This window comes from Panthera onca, chromosome A1 (assembly GCF_046562875.1).
Source record: "Panthera onca isolate mPanOnc1 chromosome A1, mPanOnc1 haplotype 2, whole genome shotgun sequence".
NCBI lineage: Eukaryota > Metazoa > Chordata > Mammalia > Carnivora > Felidae > Panthera > Panthera onca.
Genome location: NC_138339.1, coordinates 91,549,496 through 91,565,203, shown reverse-complemented (window position 1 = coordinate 91,565,203; position 15,708 = coordinate 91,549,496). Strand labels below are relative to the sequence as shown.

The window sequence follows — 15,708 nt, the reverse complement described above, 5'->3', positions numbered from 1 at the left end:
TTTGTACTTAAATATTTCATGTGTTCCATATTATAAATACAATGTCTACTAGGAATGAATAATCCCAAATGGGTATTAATCACTAATCTGAGTATATATCTCATCACCTTTTCTACAGACTCTTATGTCTATTAATAAAGGCAATTATTCTTCTCTCTTTTTAATCTGGATTGCCTTCATTTCTTTTTCCTACTTCAGTTCCAGTACAATGTTGAACACTGGTGGTAACAAGCAGATATATTGGTCTTATTCCTCATTATGTATTCAAGTTCGTGACTTTCTTCTTCGGTAGTGTTTAATCTGCTACCAATTCCTTCAGTTCATTTTTTATCCTCCACATTGTAATTACCATTTATAGAAGTTCTATTTGGGTCTTGTTTGCCATATCCTCTATGGCTTTACTTAAATGTTTATACATTTCTATTATATAGTTGTTTTAATGTTCTTGTCTGATAATTTTAACATTTGTGTCATCTGGGTGTGTTTAGATGGATTCATTTTTCTCATTATGAGTTTTGTTTTCTGCTTTTTATATGCCTGGTACATTTTCATTAGTTTGAGACACTGTAAATTTTACCTTGCTGTGTCCTAGGTAATTCTGTATTTCTATAAATATTCAGGAGCTACATTCTGGGAAAGTTATTTGGAGGCAGTTCAATCCTTTCAGAATTTGCTTTTAAAATGTGTTACATGGGACACATTAATGTAAAATGTGTTACATTAGCCCAATCTAGAGCTAATTGTTCCCCACTACTGAGGCAAAACCCTTTTGTGTATTGTCCCCAATGCCTGTGAAACAAAGTTTTCAAGTCTGTGAGAGTGCCTGGCATGGTTACCTATACACCTTTGGGAGTGCATCTCATGCCTTGGGTAGTTTCCTCATACACATGCTCTCATTAGGACTAAGCTAACACTAGATGGAGACTCTTTGTAGATCTCCAAAGCAAAGCTCTTTCTCTGGTACTCTGATTTCCCATGAAATCTCTTCCATTTTCTGAATCCTTAGCTCAGTCTCAACTTGTGGAGCCCACCAGGCTGTGGATTCCATACAGGTCTCTCTACTTATGCCAGACCCTGGGAAATTTTTCAAGCAGGAAGCTGGACATAACACTGCTGGACCAATTCTAGGATTCATCCATATTATTGTCTCTCAAGGGTCACTATCTTTGTTGCCTGATGTTGATTCTCTAGAAAACCATTGTGTCACAAAATTTGTTCCTGTTTTAGTTGTTTCAGGCAGTAAATCCAGTGAATATTGCTCAACCGTGTCTGCAAGTGATAAGCAGTTCTTAAAAAATGTTAATCATCCCTTTATTTCCCATCTTTCCACGGGTAACTAGAATGTTTTGCCAAAAAAGGAAAAAAAAGAAAAGGAAATATTCCCAGATCCAAAATCCTTCTCTTATTCTAATGCAGACAACCTTTTAAGACCTTTTACTTCTTTTATGCTATCCAGACACAGCTCTGGGGTAAGTTACATCTCCAGTTCATTCAGTTGACCAAAGATTCTAATCAAATTTATGTTTTGGGTTAGACATGGATGTAGGATACTGGAATCCTTACCTTGTGGTTGATAGACATCTTACCACTAGTAATCTACTCCAGCCTTAAATCCATGTGTGGATTCAACACATGTATTGTTGGCTTTGTTTACAATGAATTGGTAAGATTACTGACCAGATCAAATTTATAGTAAGTTAGTGGAAAAGCAAATAAAGAGCTATAACTAACATTTATTAAGCCCTTTTCACATGCCATGCACTATTTTTAATGGTTTACATGTATTAACTCATTTAATTCTTACAATAACATTTTGAGATCAGTACTATTACTGTTCTCAAGATGAGGAAACTGAAAAAAAAATATGAGGAAACTGAACCATATGCAAACCTATGGTGATTGCATGCATTTACTTGTCCAGCAAACCAGTTTTAGGGAAATATAAGGGAAATACAATTAAGGGATAATTATAAACAAATTGCTAAAAAAATATAGTATGTATTTAAATAACAAACCAGAGAGATAGAAGATGAAAGAAAAAGTGTAGCAGACAAATTATTAGCATTCAGAAAACTATAGATACATTAGGAAACATTTCTTTTTCCAAAGTTTAAAGGTTTTATTATCAGTACTATCCCTGTCAATAATAGAAGGCAAAAAGAGGGTTTCTTGGAGGTTTTTAATGTTTATTTATTTTTGAGAGACATAGAGAGACAGAATGCGAGCAGGGGAGGGGCAGAGAGAGAGACACACACAAAATACGAACCAAGCTCCAGGCTCTGAGCTGTCAGCACAAAGCCTAGCACAGGGTCCGAACTCACAAACCATGAGATCATGACCTGAGTATAAGGCGACCGCTTAATCGACTGAGCCACCCAGGTGTCCCTTGGAGGTCTTTAAATAGGGAGTTGACTGGTTGGTGAGGAAGAACATAAGACAGCCATTAGAATAGTCTGAAAATGAATTGGAGTGGGTTGGCCCCAATGGAAATAGTAAGGAAGGACATTTGTGAGAGCTATAGTGATAGCGTAATTTAGTATGGCTAAGTGAACACACAGAGGGACAGACACCGTGGTGGGAAATGACAAGCAGAAGAGAAGAGGCAAAGATGGTTCTAATGTTCCAACCCATGGATGATGCTTTAAAATGGTGATGTTACTGATAGAATTAGGGTAGAGAGGGATAAGGAGGATAATAAAAGATTTTTAAAGAATCCTTTTTATGGATGGTAGAATGATCAGGTGGGCACTTTGTAGAAAAAGCTGATAACTCCCTTTTAATCAGTGATGTGATCACATGAAAATATTAATGCAGCTTCCAAAAACATTTTATGATTTGAGAGAGATTCAGTTCCCAGAAGAACTGTTATTTAAAATCATTTGTGATTGAGTGTGAAAAGACAGAATAATAGATAACAATATTCATCAGGGGAAAAAATCTGGCATATACTCTATTCCTATTTTTAAAACCAATTTTTTGGGGTTTTAACATAGGTCTGTGGTTAATGATATGAACTATGTTACATATGTTATGAAGCTAGAGACCATCAGTTTATAGGGAGATAATTATAAAATTATTGACAAGATTTTCAGAAGGGAAAAGTACATTAAAAAGTAGAAAAGTAACATTTCTTGTCTGATTAAAATTGCTGTTAGTTTTGGTATCTAGGTTTTATACCACTATTAAATCTTTATTTGTAAATTCTAAATTATCTATACATGGCAAGAAGATCTACAAGAACATCTACTAAGGATACCCTTATTCTCAACAGTGGCGGTTGGCAATAGGCCACTGGACTCATTACACAGTAAGTAATGAATGCAGAGTTGAGAAAACCTTCCATTTGGTGGCTCAGACAAGGAAACCCCTCAAGAAAGCTGCAGAGCCTTACAGTCAAAAGCTTAACCAGTCTTATCTTACTTGTAAAATTCATGCAATTTTATTTTCAGTTTTGGTAGTTTTCTACATAAACTGAATATTTTGATGGTTGTGTATGTGCTTTTCCTTAAAGGTAAATTCAGTAGCTTCAGAATCACTTTATTATATACTAAAAGGTAGAGATTTGATCACTTCTTTACCCCTTGCCTAGATTGATAGTTTCCCAAATTTCATTCTGTTTTTTTTTTTTTTATTTTTAACTTCAACTAAATTTTGAGCCATTCATTAATAAAATACTGATCTACTGATGAACAACATAATTCTACTGATTATTATGTAAAAAGGTTTTAACTTCTTAGTCATTTATTTTTATCTCTTATTTTTCATATTTTCTGTTTCCTTTTTTGAATTTTGAGTTAGTTTCTTTTTTCTTTTTTAATATATGAAATTTACTGTCAAATTGGTTTCCATACAACACCCAGTGCTCATCCCAAAAGGTGCCCTCCTCAATACCCATTACCCACCCTGCCCTCCCTCCCACCCCCCCTCAACCCTCAGTTTGTTCTCAGTTTTTAAGAGTCTCTTATGCTTTGGCTCTTTTAAAACAAAACTTATTAACATAGATAAAAAGAATTTTTGTTGTTTTTGTTAGCACAGGTAACTAGTGAAGAGCACTGACCCTGCAGATGGAAGGCCTCGATTTAATCTTGGCCCCCAAATTCCATTGTGTGAACTGAGGCAGGTTGCTGCCTGTTTGTGCTTCGTTTTCACTCCCTGGTAAAAATGAGATTGTAGGAATTATATGTAGCAAGCCAAGCAAAGCACCGATTGCTGAACATATTTTAGGATACCGTTGCTGCCATTGTTAGGGCAAAGTGTCATTTCACTAATTCTGAGAGTGCTCGTCCTGTTTAAAAGAGGCTCACAACGAACATACTAACTGTACCTTTTGAAAGTCTATCTTTTGCCTATAGATAAAAGTAGTGTGTGTGTGTGTGTGTGTGTGTGTGTGTGTGTGAGAGAGAGAGAGAGAGAGAGAGAGAGAGAGAGAGAGAGAGAGAAAGAGAGAGAAAGAGAGAGAGAGAGAGAGAGAGAGAGACAGACAGACAATGGAGTAAAAGGTATACTGAAGTGGCTAATCATATATAAAGAAGTGATTCTGAATAATTACAAAGCTCTAATTATTGAACAGATTTCCCCATAAATTTCGTGAGTTTTTATTAGCAGAGTTAGTCAAGCAGGATCAAATTACCACTTACTGGTGATTTTTTTGAAGCTAGTCATGCACTTAAAGAGTGTTGGAATCAATGACCTCCACAATCCATTAAATTAAAGGATTTTGTGAATTATATACACATAGTAACCAACTATCCTACCATATAATCTAGTACCTCTGGCTCTTCTCTCCTTTATCACCTATTAAATTAGAGATACAACTTCCCTTGAGGCAGACTCTCATTTTTTCCCTCTTCTGAATTAAGTCAGAAGATGAACCCTCAGCTCTAGTTAAGTATCATGGCCCCTTTGCCATGCGGCCACCCTGACTCTAATACCTTGTGGATCTGGCTTTAGCAGAATGGTAAACCTACAGACTAAGCATTTATTTCATTTATTTTACTTGGTGATGAAATTAGGAATTAATTCCCACCTTTTCTCTCCATCCTTAAATTAAATTCACTGAACATGATTAGTAGTTTCAGAGTGCTGGTTCAATATACTTTACAAATATTTCTTTACATAATTCTCCAAATCAACACTGAATATGAAATAATTTAATATGTTACCTTCAAGACAGACTCTTGCATACCAAATGCACCTGACCTACTGGGCACAGATCCTTCCTCAGGGTCTATGTATCATTTACTTCAGTCACAGCTGACACCTACTTTCCACCTACCACTTTATACTCTGTCCTGAAACCTTCAATCTTAGAGTCATTTTCAAATGATTCTTTGTGATCCCATTCAATTTGCAAGCTGATTTACATGCCCTATGTCTGTGGGAAATGGCATGATACTTTCAATCTGTTCCACTTAACAAATTTGTTGCACAGTAGGAAAGCTATTCCAATCATTCTTTCATGATGTAAATTTGCATAGAAAGGAGATGTCCCTTTGTCAGTCTTTTGAAGGTTACGGACTTCACCCTGTTTATTAAGTGAACAATGTCAAGAAGCAAATTTTAAGGCACTATTATCTCTGTCCTTTTATCTCTTCTTCTTGTTTGTGGAATTTAAAATCGTGCTGTGCAAGCACAAACAAAAAGTACATCAGAGGGAAATTAGATTATTCAAACAAATATATACACCATTTTTAGAATTCACCAATAATAAGTATCTTGCTCATATCAGCAGGAATTATTTGTCCTCTTCCCCACATTTAGGGGTGGGTATTAGAAATACAAGCTAAAGGAATACAGGTATTCTGTATTATTGAGCTTACTAGAGGACACAATATCAACTTCTACAACTGCTTTATTGTTCTTAATCATTGTAACAATCCTCGGACTTGCGTATTTCTACTGCCACTTTTATTAAAGAGAAATGTGAAAGTTAGAGGAGTTTTAAAATTTTTTTTTTCAACATTTTTTATTTATTTTTGGGACAGAGAGAGACAGAGCATGAACGGGGGAGGGGCAGAGAGAGAGGGAGACACAGAATCGGAAACAGGCTCCAGGCTCCGAGCCATCAGCCCAGAGCCTGACGCGGGGCTCGAACTCACGGACCGCGAGATCGTGACCTGGCTGAAGTCGGACGCTTAACCGACTGCGCCACCCAGGCGCCCCATAGAGGAGTTTTATGATCATCTCATGGTAGCACTTGCACAACACCAAAAATAATGGAATCTACTCAAAGCTTCCAAATAAAGAACAATATGATCAAAACAGTGTTTAATTTTAACACTTCCTCTCTATATATTTGCCCCAGTCATATCCTCTGGCTAATCCTCTTTAACAGAGGATTAAAACCTTTTTGTTAAAAGCTTTAACAGAGCTTTAAAACCTTTTATTGCCATTGCCTTTTATTATTTGGCAATAGCCATTAATATAATACCAACAGTATCTATTTCAGAAATTTGTAATACAATTGAAAATTCTAAACCATAATATGATATTTACAATCTTTTAGCATGTATTTATAGAAATAAACCTTTCATGGAGTAGGACTTGAGAGGTAAACAAAGGTCTTCTGATATTTCATTATTAAAATTTAACTTCATGCTTCATTGACAATAAAACTTTCCCTACATGTGGTGGATATGTAAAGAATTGTTCTTTCATTTCTACATTAATATAAATGTGGAATAGTCTAATAAGGGGCTGAAAGGTAAAAACTTGAAGAAACAGAGCATTTCAAGATTAAGGGAATTAGGGCTATGGCTGGGATGGAGAAGTTAACCAACCGAAGTGGCTACTTGAAAAAACCAAGATGAATGCCAGTGAAGATAGTCTTGCAGAGAACAGAATGGAAATTAAGTGATGGCTAGATAATAAGTGCTACATTTCCACAGCTCTAACATACCATCAATTTATTAACAACCTTTCAGAAGTGTTGTGTCATAATTTTGGAAATGTTAAAATGTACAACTCAAGGAAAGAATCCTTGGTCTTAAAATACCTAGGTACCTTAAAAAAAGGTTAACATAAATAGTGTGACACTTAGACTAGAAGTCATTTTTCTATTCCTTCTAATAAGATTGTGAATACCCAAGTCTACATCACATCTGCCTTTCCTTTAAAATGCATAAGGTTATTCCTATATTCATTACTAAAACCTGGGGGATGCAAGGCTTGGGGCTAGACATGTTTTCTAGCAGCAGATAGTGTTGTGTTTTCTGTTTTCTTTTTTGTTTGTTTTTAAGGATAAATGGTATACTGGAAGTCTATAGCATAAGATGGCTTATGATTTTTTTAAAGCCTCTTATGTGCCTAATGAATACCAAACATTGGTGAACCAAGTGGCTGTTGCGAGAGATCACTGGAGGAGGAATAAGGACTGCAAGTGTTGGGATGCGCCAGCACATCTGGCTGTACTGGAAAGCCTACACAAAGAAAATGGCTTGATCAGACTTTAAATTCCTGGCTTGAGAAATACACAGAGGGCCAAGGAGCTATGATAACTATACTAATATAATCCCTTCTTTCTATTATCACATTGGTTGATGTAGCTGGAAATCAGGCAGAAGTTTAATCCACCATCTCCAATATTTTTTTGTGAAATTTAATGTATAAACTGTTAATGACCAAAGCTCAGAAATAAAAGGGTATAGAAGCAACCTAACTGTCCATCAGTGGGTGACTAAATAAAGAATGTGTGGTATTTGTGTATATACACATGCACGCAGTGAACTATTACTCAGCCATAAAAAAAGAATGAAATCTTGCCATTTGGGACATGGATGGACCTAGAGGGTATTAGGCTAAGTTAAATAAGTCAGAAAAATATAAATACCATATGATTAACCTGTATGTGGAATATTTAAAAAAGGAAGCAAACAGAGAAAAAGATTCATAAATATAGAGATAAACTGATGGTTGCCAGAGGGGAGGGGAGGCAGGTGAGTGAAGGGGAGTAACAGATACAAATTTCCAGTTATAATATAAGTCATGGGGATGAGAAGTACAACATAAGGAGTGTAGTTAACAATATTGTAATAACATTGTAGGGTGACAGATGGTATCTACACTTGGGATAAGCAGTGCATAATATATAAAATTGTCAAATCACTATATTGTACACCTTGAACTGATATAATATCATACATCAACTACAATTGAAATTGGTAAATTAAATAAAAAATAAAATGTACTTTAAGTATTCATTGTTTAGCTCATGAATTCATGCATAAGTATTCTTGAAAAACTTATTTTTTTCTAACGTCTGTATCTGCAAATGGAACCAGAATTTACCTTTGCCCTGCTATAGTATAGAGGATGGAGTAGCCTGAGTCAACCAGAGGAATAGTATTTGTAAAGACACAAGAAGGTGACAACTATGAATAGTTTAGTATGGCTAGAGAAAAAGATCAAAGTTGGCAAGTAAAAGATTACTATAAAATGAGACTTGAGAGTTTGAAAGGAACAGATAATGAAAGACTTTGGATTTTATTTAATAAGGCAATAGTAAGCAATTAAATTTATATGAGAGTAACATCATGTTTTTTGAAAATTGCCTTGAAAGGTATGATCAGAGACCAGGAGTTCAGTAAACGGTATGGCATAATAATTCATGTGTGATTAGTAAGAACATGGACTTAGGTAGAACCAGTGATGATAAATGTAGTTACCAATTCTAGAGACATTAATAAAGTAAAATAAACTGTACATAATGATGGGCATGGGTGGAAAGGAAAAAAAAATAGCAAAGGATAAAACCTAGGTTTCTAGCCCATAGTTAAGAAATGGTGCAATGATGGTAGTAATAAATATGGAGAAGTTACTAAAGCAAAAAAAAATAATGCTTTTCGGTCCTAATGATTTTTTAAATTATCTGTTACAATGGACTAAAACATTAAACATAAAGCTTTTGTGTCCTTAGGGCTGGAAAAAGATTTCATGGTAAATTAGCATGCAAATAATTACAGCTGCCTCATCTTTTTAAATACTTAATCTCAGCAGGCAAGTGTGCTTGCATGTGTAGTAAGTGCCCCCTTACATTAAATCATTGTGTATAAGGAACCAAGCTGATTTTATTCTAGACAGAGCACTTACAGTAAGTGAGTTATAGTTGTGCCAATATCCTATGAAACCATTAAAAAGAACAGTGGATGCAGGTATTATTTATGAACTTAATGTGATAAAATGTATCTGATATAAACAAGATCCATTCATTCATTCATTCATTCTCGTGGGCAGATTTGGCAATCTCCCTCCAGATCACAGTAAGATATGAACCAAAATCTGAATTAAGGGCTGACTCAAAATAATGGGAATCAATTTTGATGAGGAATTAGCCAATAAATAGAATAGGCATTAAATGTTACTGAAGTCCCAAGTAGAGCTGACAAGAAGCCATTCATATTCCTTGTTCCATTATGGCATGTCCAGGGTTTTGTTAATGCTCAAAAAGTTCTTTCTCAAAAAATGCATTTAGATTCTGATGTCTCAGAGGAAAAGAATGTATTTTAAAGATAATGAATTACTTACCAGATGAAGAAATCAGTGACTTAGGACTTTAAGAGATTTATTTATTTTTGAGAGAGAGTGCACACGTGGGGGAGGGGCAGAGAGAGAGGGGGGCAGAATATCTGAAGTGGGCTCTGTGTGGATAGCAGTGAACTCAATGTGGGCCTTGAACTCCTGAGCCATAAGATCATGACCTGAACCAAAGTTAGACGCTAAACCAAATGAGCCACCCAAATGCCCCCAATGACTTATACCTCCTGTTGTTAGAAAAAGTGGACTAGAATCTGAGATTCTATTTAATGCTTGCTTACAGCCTGAAATCTCATGAGAATATACAAGAGGAGTAGAGGGAGCTCTCATTGTCCAAACTGCCTGGAATGAAGATTCAGGAAAAACCGAAGATATTTTCCTGTCCATCAGGTAGCTATTTTCCCAAAGAGTGTGTGTTCTAATGAACAGAGAGATTTAAAGAAAAAGGTGCAAAGACATGAAGACCTAAGGGAGAATCTGCAAGGAAGGTCTATTCTTCTTGTGCAAAGTCCTCATCTTAAATATTCTACTGTAATGTGGTAATAGGCAAAGTTTAAGTTAACTGCCTAGTTCTTACTATATTGTAGTTCTTGTCTCTATATTAGTTTTGGGTTTTATATTTGAATTGCAGTCCTATCATTGGTCTTATGAAAGTTGACATGATAAAATGCTTTTACTATGTTCCATCCAATTTCCTTCAGGGTTCATTGTAAGAGGGGGTGCTAACATATTCAGTGGTCTACTACACGAAGACTAATAGCTATTATTAGCGATGGGCCAACTTAAGACATGGAAAACATCAGAGGGCAAACATGTAGGAGGAACAGGAAAATTAAGCTTTCCAATTGATACATTAAGAGAGACACCATTTAGAAAAGGGAATGGTAGATATTAGGGAGACACATTCAATAAACATTCTTTTGAGCCAGACCAGAGGGCTAGTGCTATGAGTAAAGATAGAAAAGAAGGGTACCTGGGTGGCTCTGTCTGTTAAGCCTAGGACTTCCCCTCAGGTCATGATCTCACGGTTCATGGGTTTGAGCCTTGCAGTGGGCTCAGGGCTTACGGCTTGGATCCTGGAGCCTGCTTCAGATTCTGTGTCTTCCTCTCTCTCTCTCTCTGTCCCTCCCCCATTCTCTCTCTGAAAAATAAACATAAGAAAGAAAGAAAGAAAGAAAGAAAGAAAGAAAGAAAGAAAGAAAGAGAAACCCTATCCTCAAGGACCTTATGGTTTTTAGCTAAGTAAAATAATATAGTCAATAACTAAAATGGAGAGAAGTATGGGGAAGAAGGTGTGTACAGAGGGCTAGAAGATCCCAGATAATGGGACGTTTAATGTCTGGTGGGCAAAAATAATAGAAGGGGATTTCAAGACGAAAAGTGCAGTGCTTTCTTATTGCCAGGCAGAATTAAATGAAACTTGTGTAAACCATGAATAAATTGTACTTGAGAATGATAGTTTTATGCTAAAGAAGACCTGAATTATCTTATTACTTGACACTTATTCCTCTAATTTTCCCCCAGTTTTTATCTTTTTCAGTATATATGGTGGTCTACCAGCCACTATCTCAGACTTAATATTCCCTTCTTTTTGGGGGGGCATCCACAATCATTTATTTCTACTACTACTCGTAGGTTCTTTGATTCTTAAGTCTTCCCAGATCCCTAGCCTTTTTAGGGCTCCAGCCTCAGAGTTCAGCCTTGTGTCATCTTATATCATTTTTAGATTTCAAACAAAACAAAACAAAAACAAAAACCTCTGTCACAGGTTTTAACACATATTTGTGGACAAGTCAACTCCAAATTCTTCTCTAGGCTTTAGATCTTAACATCATCCTGAGAAAAACTGAAATGTGCTCCAAATTTATTTTTCATTTTGTATTGCCTCTCTTAATTGAATTGTCACTATTCTCTCACTCTAGCAAAAACCCTTATACTGAAAGCATTTCTCTCCCAGCCCTCAAATACCTTTAATAATGTAAGATTCTCTCTCCTAAGTCCCGTTCCAACCATATCCTCATCTTAATTCTCACTGCCATTGCCTTAATTTAGATCCTCGTTGTCTTTTGCTTAAATAATCAGAATAATCGATTAGTATCTCTAACATCATTCACTTTGACTTATAATCTATCTTCTCTTCTTCCACAAGAATGATCTTAATACAAGTAGAAATGCTATTCTGTCTCTTGCTGGAAACCTTTCTTCAACTCCCATTCATCGGCCCAAGTAATAAATGGTAAGTTCCTTAGCAACTTGCTTCACATGCAGGCCCTATATGAACCGGCCAGTGCACTCCCTTGCCAACCTCAGAAAAAAAAAACATACCTTTGCCCCAGGCCCACTGCTCTTTATTCTCTATCAAACCTAAAGTATAGAGTATTCCCTTTTACTCCTTTTAGAACTCTTACATTCTGATGAGGCACTTTTATTTATCACCATGGCTATGATTACCAATTCTTTATTCATGACTCCTAATTCTGTATCTCCCTCCTGTACCTATTTCCTGTGATCCAGACATGGATATCCAACTTAAATGTCTATTTCTGCTAACGCGTATGACAGTATCTAAAACCCAACATTTCTACAAATTATGTTTATAATCTTCCACAGACATACTGCATATACAAGTTTTAAGGATTTGTAGTTACTTCAGGGAAATCCACTTATTACTACAGCAATACTTCATTTTATATGCATAAAAACAGACTCAGGAAGGTTTGTCAGGATGCTTAGTGTTTCAAAAATCCCAATTTCAAATAGCTTAGTGAAAAGGACAAGGATCATGTCCTATAATTTAAAGGCCAAAGTCAAATCACATTGGACTTAAACAATCACTTTGGTCTGTTATTCATATTCTTTTTCCTCACCTCCCAATTCCATTTAGAATTTTTCCTCATTGTCTCCTCTCTCAGACAGAAGTTCCCCTTTTTTAGGAAATATGGAAGGTGACCACTTTAGATTTGCATCACATCCTTTCAGCAGCCATCAGATAAATATAATAGTTGTCCTTTCCTAAGTATTAAAAAAAATTCCAGTGGAAAATATTGAACATGTACATCCTTCTGAAACAATCAGTGTGACCACAGGGACAGGTTGTTGAGAAACATATTATCCCAGAAGCTAGGAGATGGAACCCCAGTGGAACCACATGGACTGAATAAATGTTTAGAGCCATCCAGGAGGTAGGGAGGGGGGGGTTATCACACTGTTAGCCAAAGGAAAAATGAATACTAAGGAGGCAAAAGCAATAGCTACTTGCACAGAGTTACTAAGCAAGTAAGTGGTCAAGCAAGGACTCAGACTTAGGCCATTTAGTTCCCACACTCTGCTTTTTATGCTCTACAACAAATATAGTCAGCTGTAACTTAGCAACTAGAGACACAGGGAGATCTAAGACACAGCCCTTATTCCTAGGGAACTGTAAATCTTATACTGTGGGTCATTAGATCCCAACCATTTTATCAACAATTTAGTGTTTTCTCTCAAGAAAGCTATGGTTGAAAGAAAAAGCAAGCAAGCAAGCAAGCTAGCTATGGTTTAAAAAGCCTTGTAAATGTCATTTATTATGTATTAATTGTGTGCACTTTACTGATATAGTGCATTCTATTTTATTATTCAGAAAATTACTTACCGAAATTGAGAATTACTATTTTTAGTGAAGAACACCAAAGGCTAGTGAGCTGGTATATTGCTTCTGCAAAAACCCTCCTGTCACTTGGACAGGTACCTAGCCTTATGTTTCTTCTGTGCCTGTTAGGTTTGTCTTTTATACTCTAAAAGCTTATTTTTCCTTTACCCCTCACATACCAATTTCTACCCCTTATTGCAGAGAGCTGTCAGCTAGAATCTGGTATACGAAACTAATTTACGATAGAGTGCTGTTGATCACTGGGGCTGTTCATAAATGTTCTATTCCTTCTCCCTCTGGTTGGACTGTACCTTCCTATCATCTTGAAGTTAGGCATGGTCATGGGACTCATTCTGGCTGATGGTGAGCAGTGGTATATGCCACTTTTCTGAGGAATTTTGAAATCTAGTTTTTAATCCAATGTCTTTTCTTTTCCTGTTCCAGCCATCATGAACACGTGTAAGGAAATGGAATTTCATGAACCTTCATCCTTGAGTATAATGCCAAACCACATTGGACTGGTAGCATGAGAGGAACACATTTGTTATGATATTTACCTACTCAGATCCTATGTCATTATAGAATAACATAGCCTATTTGGACCGAATCAGACATTTTCACTCAAGTCATTCAAGTATGCGGACATGTACCTTTTCCAAAGAATTTACAGTGTTATAAAATGTGTGGAGAAATGTACCAAAGGAAAGAATACACAATGGGGAAATTTTAGAATTTAAGAGCCCTAAGGAGTATTCATATTTGAAAGATTCTGTATTAGATAAGTACTCTCCTGCTTGCTAGCAAATAAAAAACAAACCAACAAAGAATAGCCATAAAACTTCAATCTGGAAAGATGATCACAGAAATTTCTTTTAAGTTCATTATTCTCTGAAACAACTGCACACACAGATATGCCCACTTTATTTTTTAATAAAATAAGGCACCTACCAAATGTAAGGAGGTGTCATTTATAGCAACTTCTAATTTAGTGACATCCAGAACATTAAAAAATAAAGTTCTGAGTCCCTATGCTTCTGTTCAAAATTCTGTCTTGAAGAAAAGAACACGATAAACTGCCCTTTAAACACTGTGAAAGGGAAATAAAACTTTATTATCTCTCTCTAAAATTAGTTAGGGAACGTTCTTCAGCTTGTCACAGGAATCTGGGAGGAAGGCTGAAGTTAATGAGCTGCTTGCATTGTGATGGGCTTCTTTGAAAGAAGCTGTGCTTCTCCACAGTGAAGCCATCAGAAAAAAAAAATCAGCATGGTAGCAGGAAGCATCATAATTAATAAGAAGCCCACAATAGACTGCTGTTTAATCTAACATGACTACTACGAACTGTAGACAATAACAGCATGAGTCTTCATTTACAAAGGCAATCTATCACTTTTCTTCCCCAGAAAATGAGAAAGTATCAATCTCTTCAGAAGTTCCAACTTAAAATACTGCAGAACAAAATAAACTTTCTAGAACAAAAAATATTCTAAAAGATGTGGAGACAAATGTGAAAGAGATTTAATCTCTGTATCTGAGATGCAGTAGAGAGTGGAAATCCCATTTACCATCTGTGACTAAATATTCAAATGGCCAACTTCTACTCTCTATAGTACCTTTAAGTGGCCTGTAGCTTATTATCTGAAGGCTTGGGAATTTTAAGTTCTCTCTAATGACTTGATAATTAAGGTAAAGGATAGCTTTAAATATTTCTTGGGGGAATGACTGATTAACCAAGAAACAAAGTTTGCATTCCTCAAATTGGCATTTTGAGAATATGGGAAAGAAAAGCACTGGGAAATGAGAGCTCTTTTGCAACCTTTATTCAGGTGTCCAAATTTGTCATCTTCTTATAAGACCACTTCCTTTCTCTACACTGCTTTCTAAGTAGCAGAGTCCTGAACATCCACTTTAAAAGAAATAGAGGATTAGCAAAAATGTAACTTCCTTTTAAAATTTTTGTTCCACAGAAAGTAAATGGACAAGGATACATGAAAACTGGATTAATGTGACACAATTCAATTTATTGATAAGTATTAGCATTAATCAAGTCATCTAGTTGAGGACTGTCTTTGGAAGATTAAAAATATGAAAGATTGTCTCAGGATCAATGACCTCCATTATGGACCATCAAAAATTTTACTTTTATTAAAACATGTTTTACAGCACATATTTTGCAGCAAATCTATTTGCAAGTGGAATTACAATTTTTTAAATGCCTGACAGTATGTGTGACGAGGAGGTTCTAAGTGCTGTTAAATGAGCTTTGACTCTTGCCAAAAGCATTAGAAAGATAGGAGATGCACTGTGGTCTATATTTTTTTCAGAATTCCTGGTTATAAAATAAAATCCTTCTCAGGAAGAAAATTACTATAAAGAATTATTCAAAAATTAAAAAAACTTACTAATAACAAATTTATTTGTATCTCTGGAGAAACTGCAAATATATAAAAATTTCAAGTTTGAAATAAATTTCAAGAAGAAATTTATAAACATTTTCTTCTTCCAAGACTTCTGGCAAAGATGAGAGAGTAGGGGGATTCTAGGCTCAT

The 15,708-nt window shown here is 35.7% G+C and overlaps 1 long non-coding RNA gene across 1 annotated transcript in view; it reads left to right on the top strand.

The window, feature by feature from the left end:
- The window catches only part of LOC132680165 (uncharacterized), a 54,048-nt gene extending 39,911 nt beyond the window's left edge, over positions 1–14,137 (top strand). The window contains exons 4-5 of the long non-coding RNA XR_009610556.3: positions 9,815–9,921; positions 13,604–14,137. This is a non-coding gene — a long non-coding RNA (uncharacterized LOC132680165). The remainder of the gene's footprint in view (positions 1–9,814; positions 9,922–13,603) is intronic.
- Positions 14,138–15,708: the final 1,571 nt, after the last annotated feature.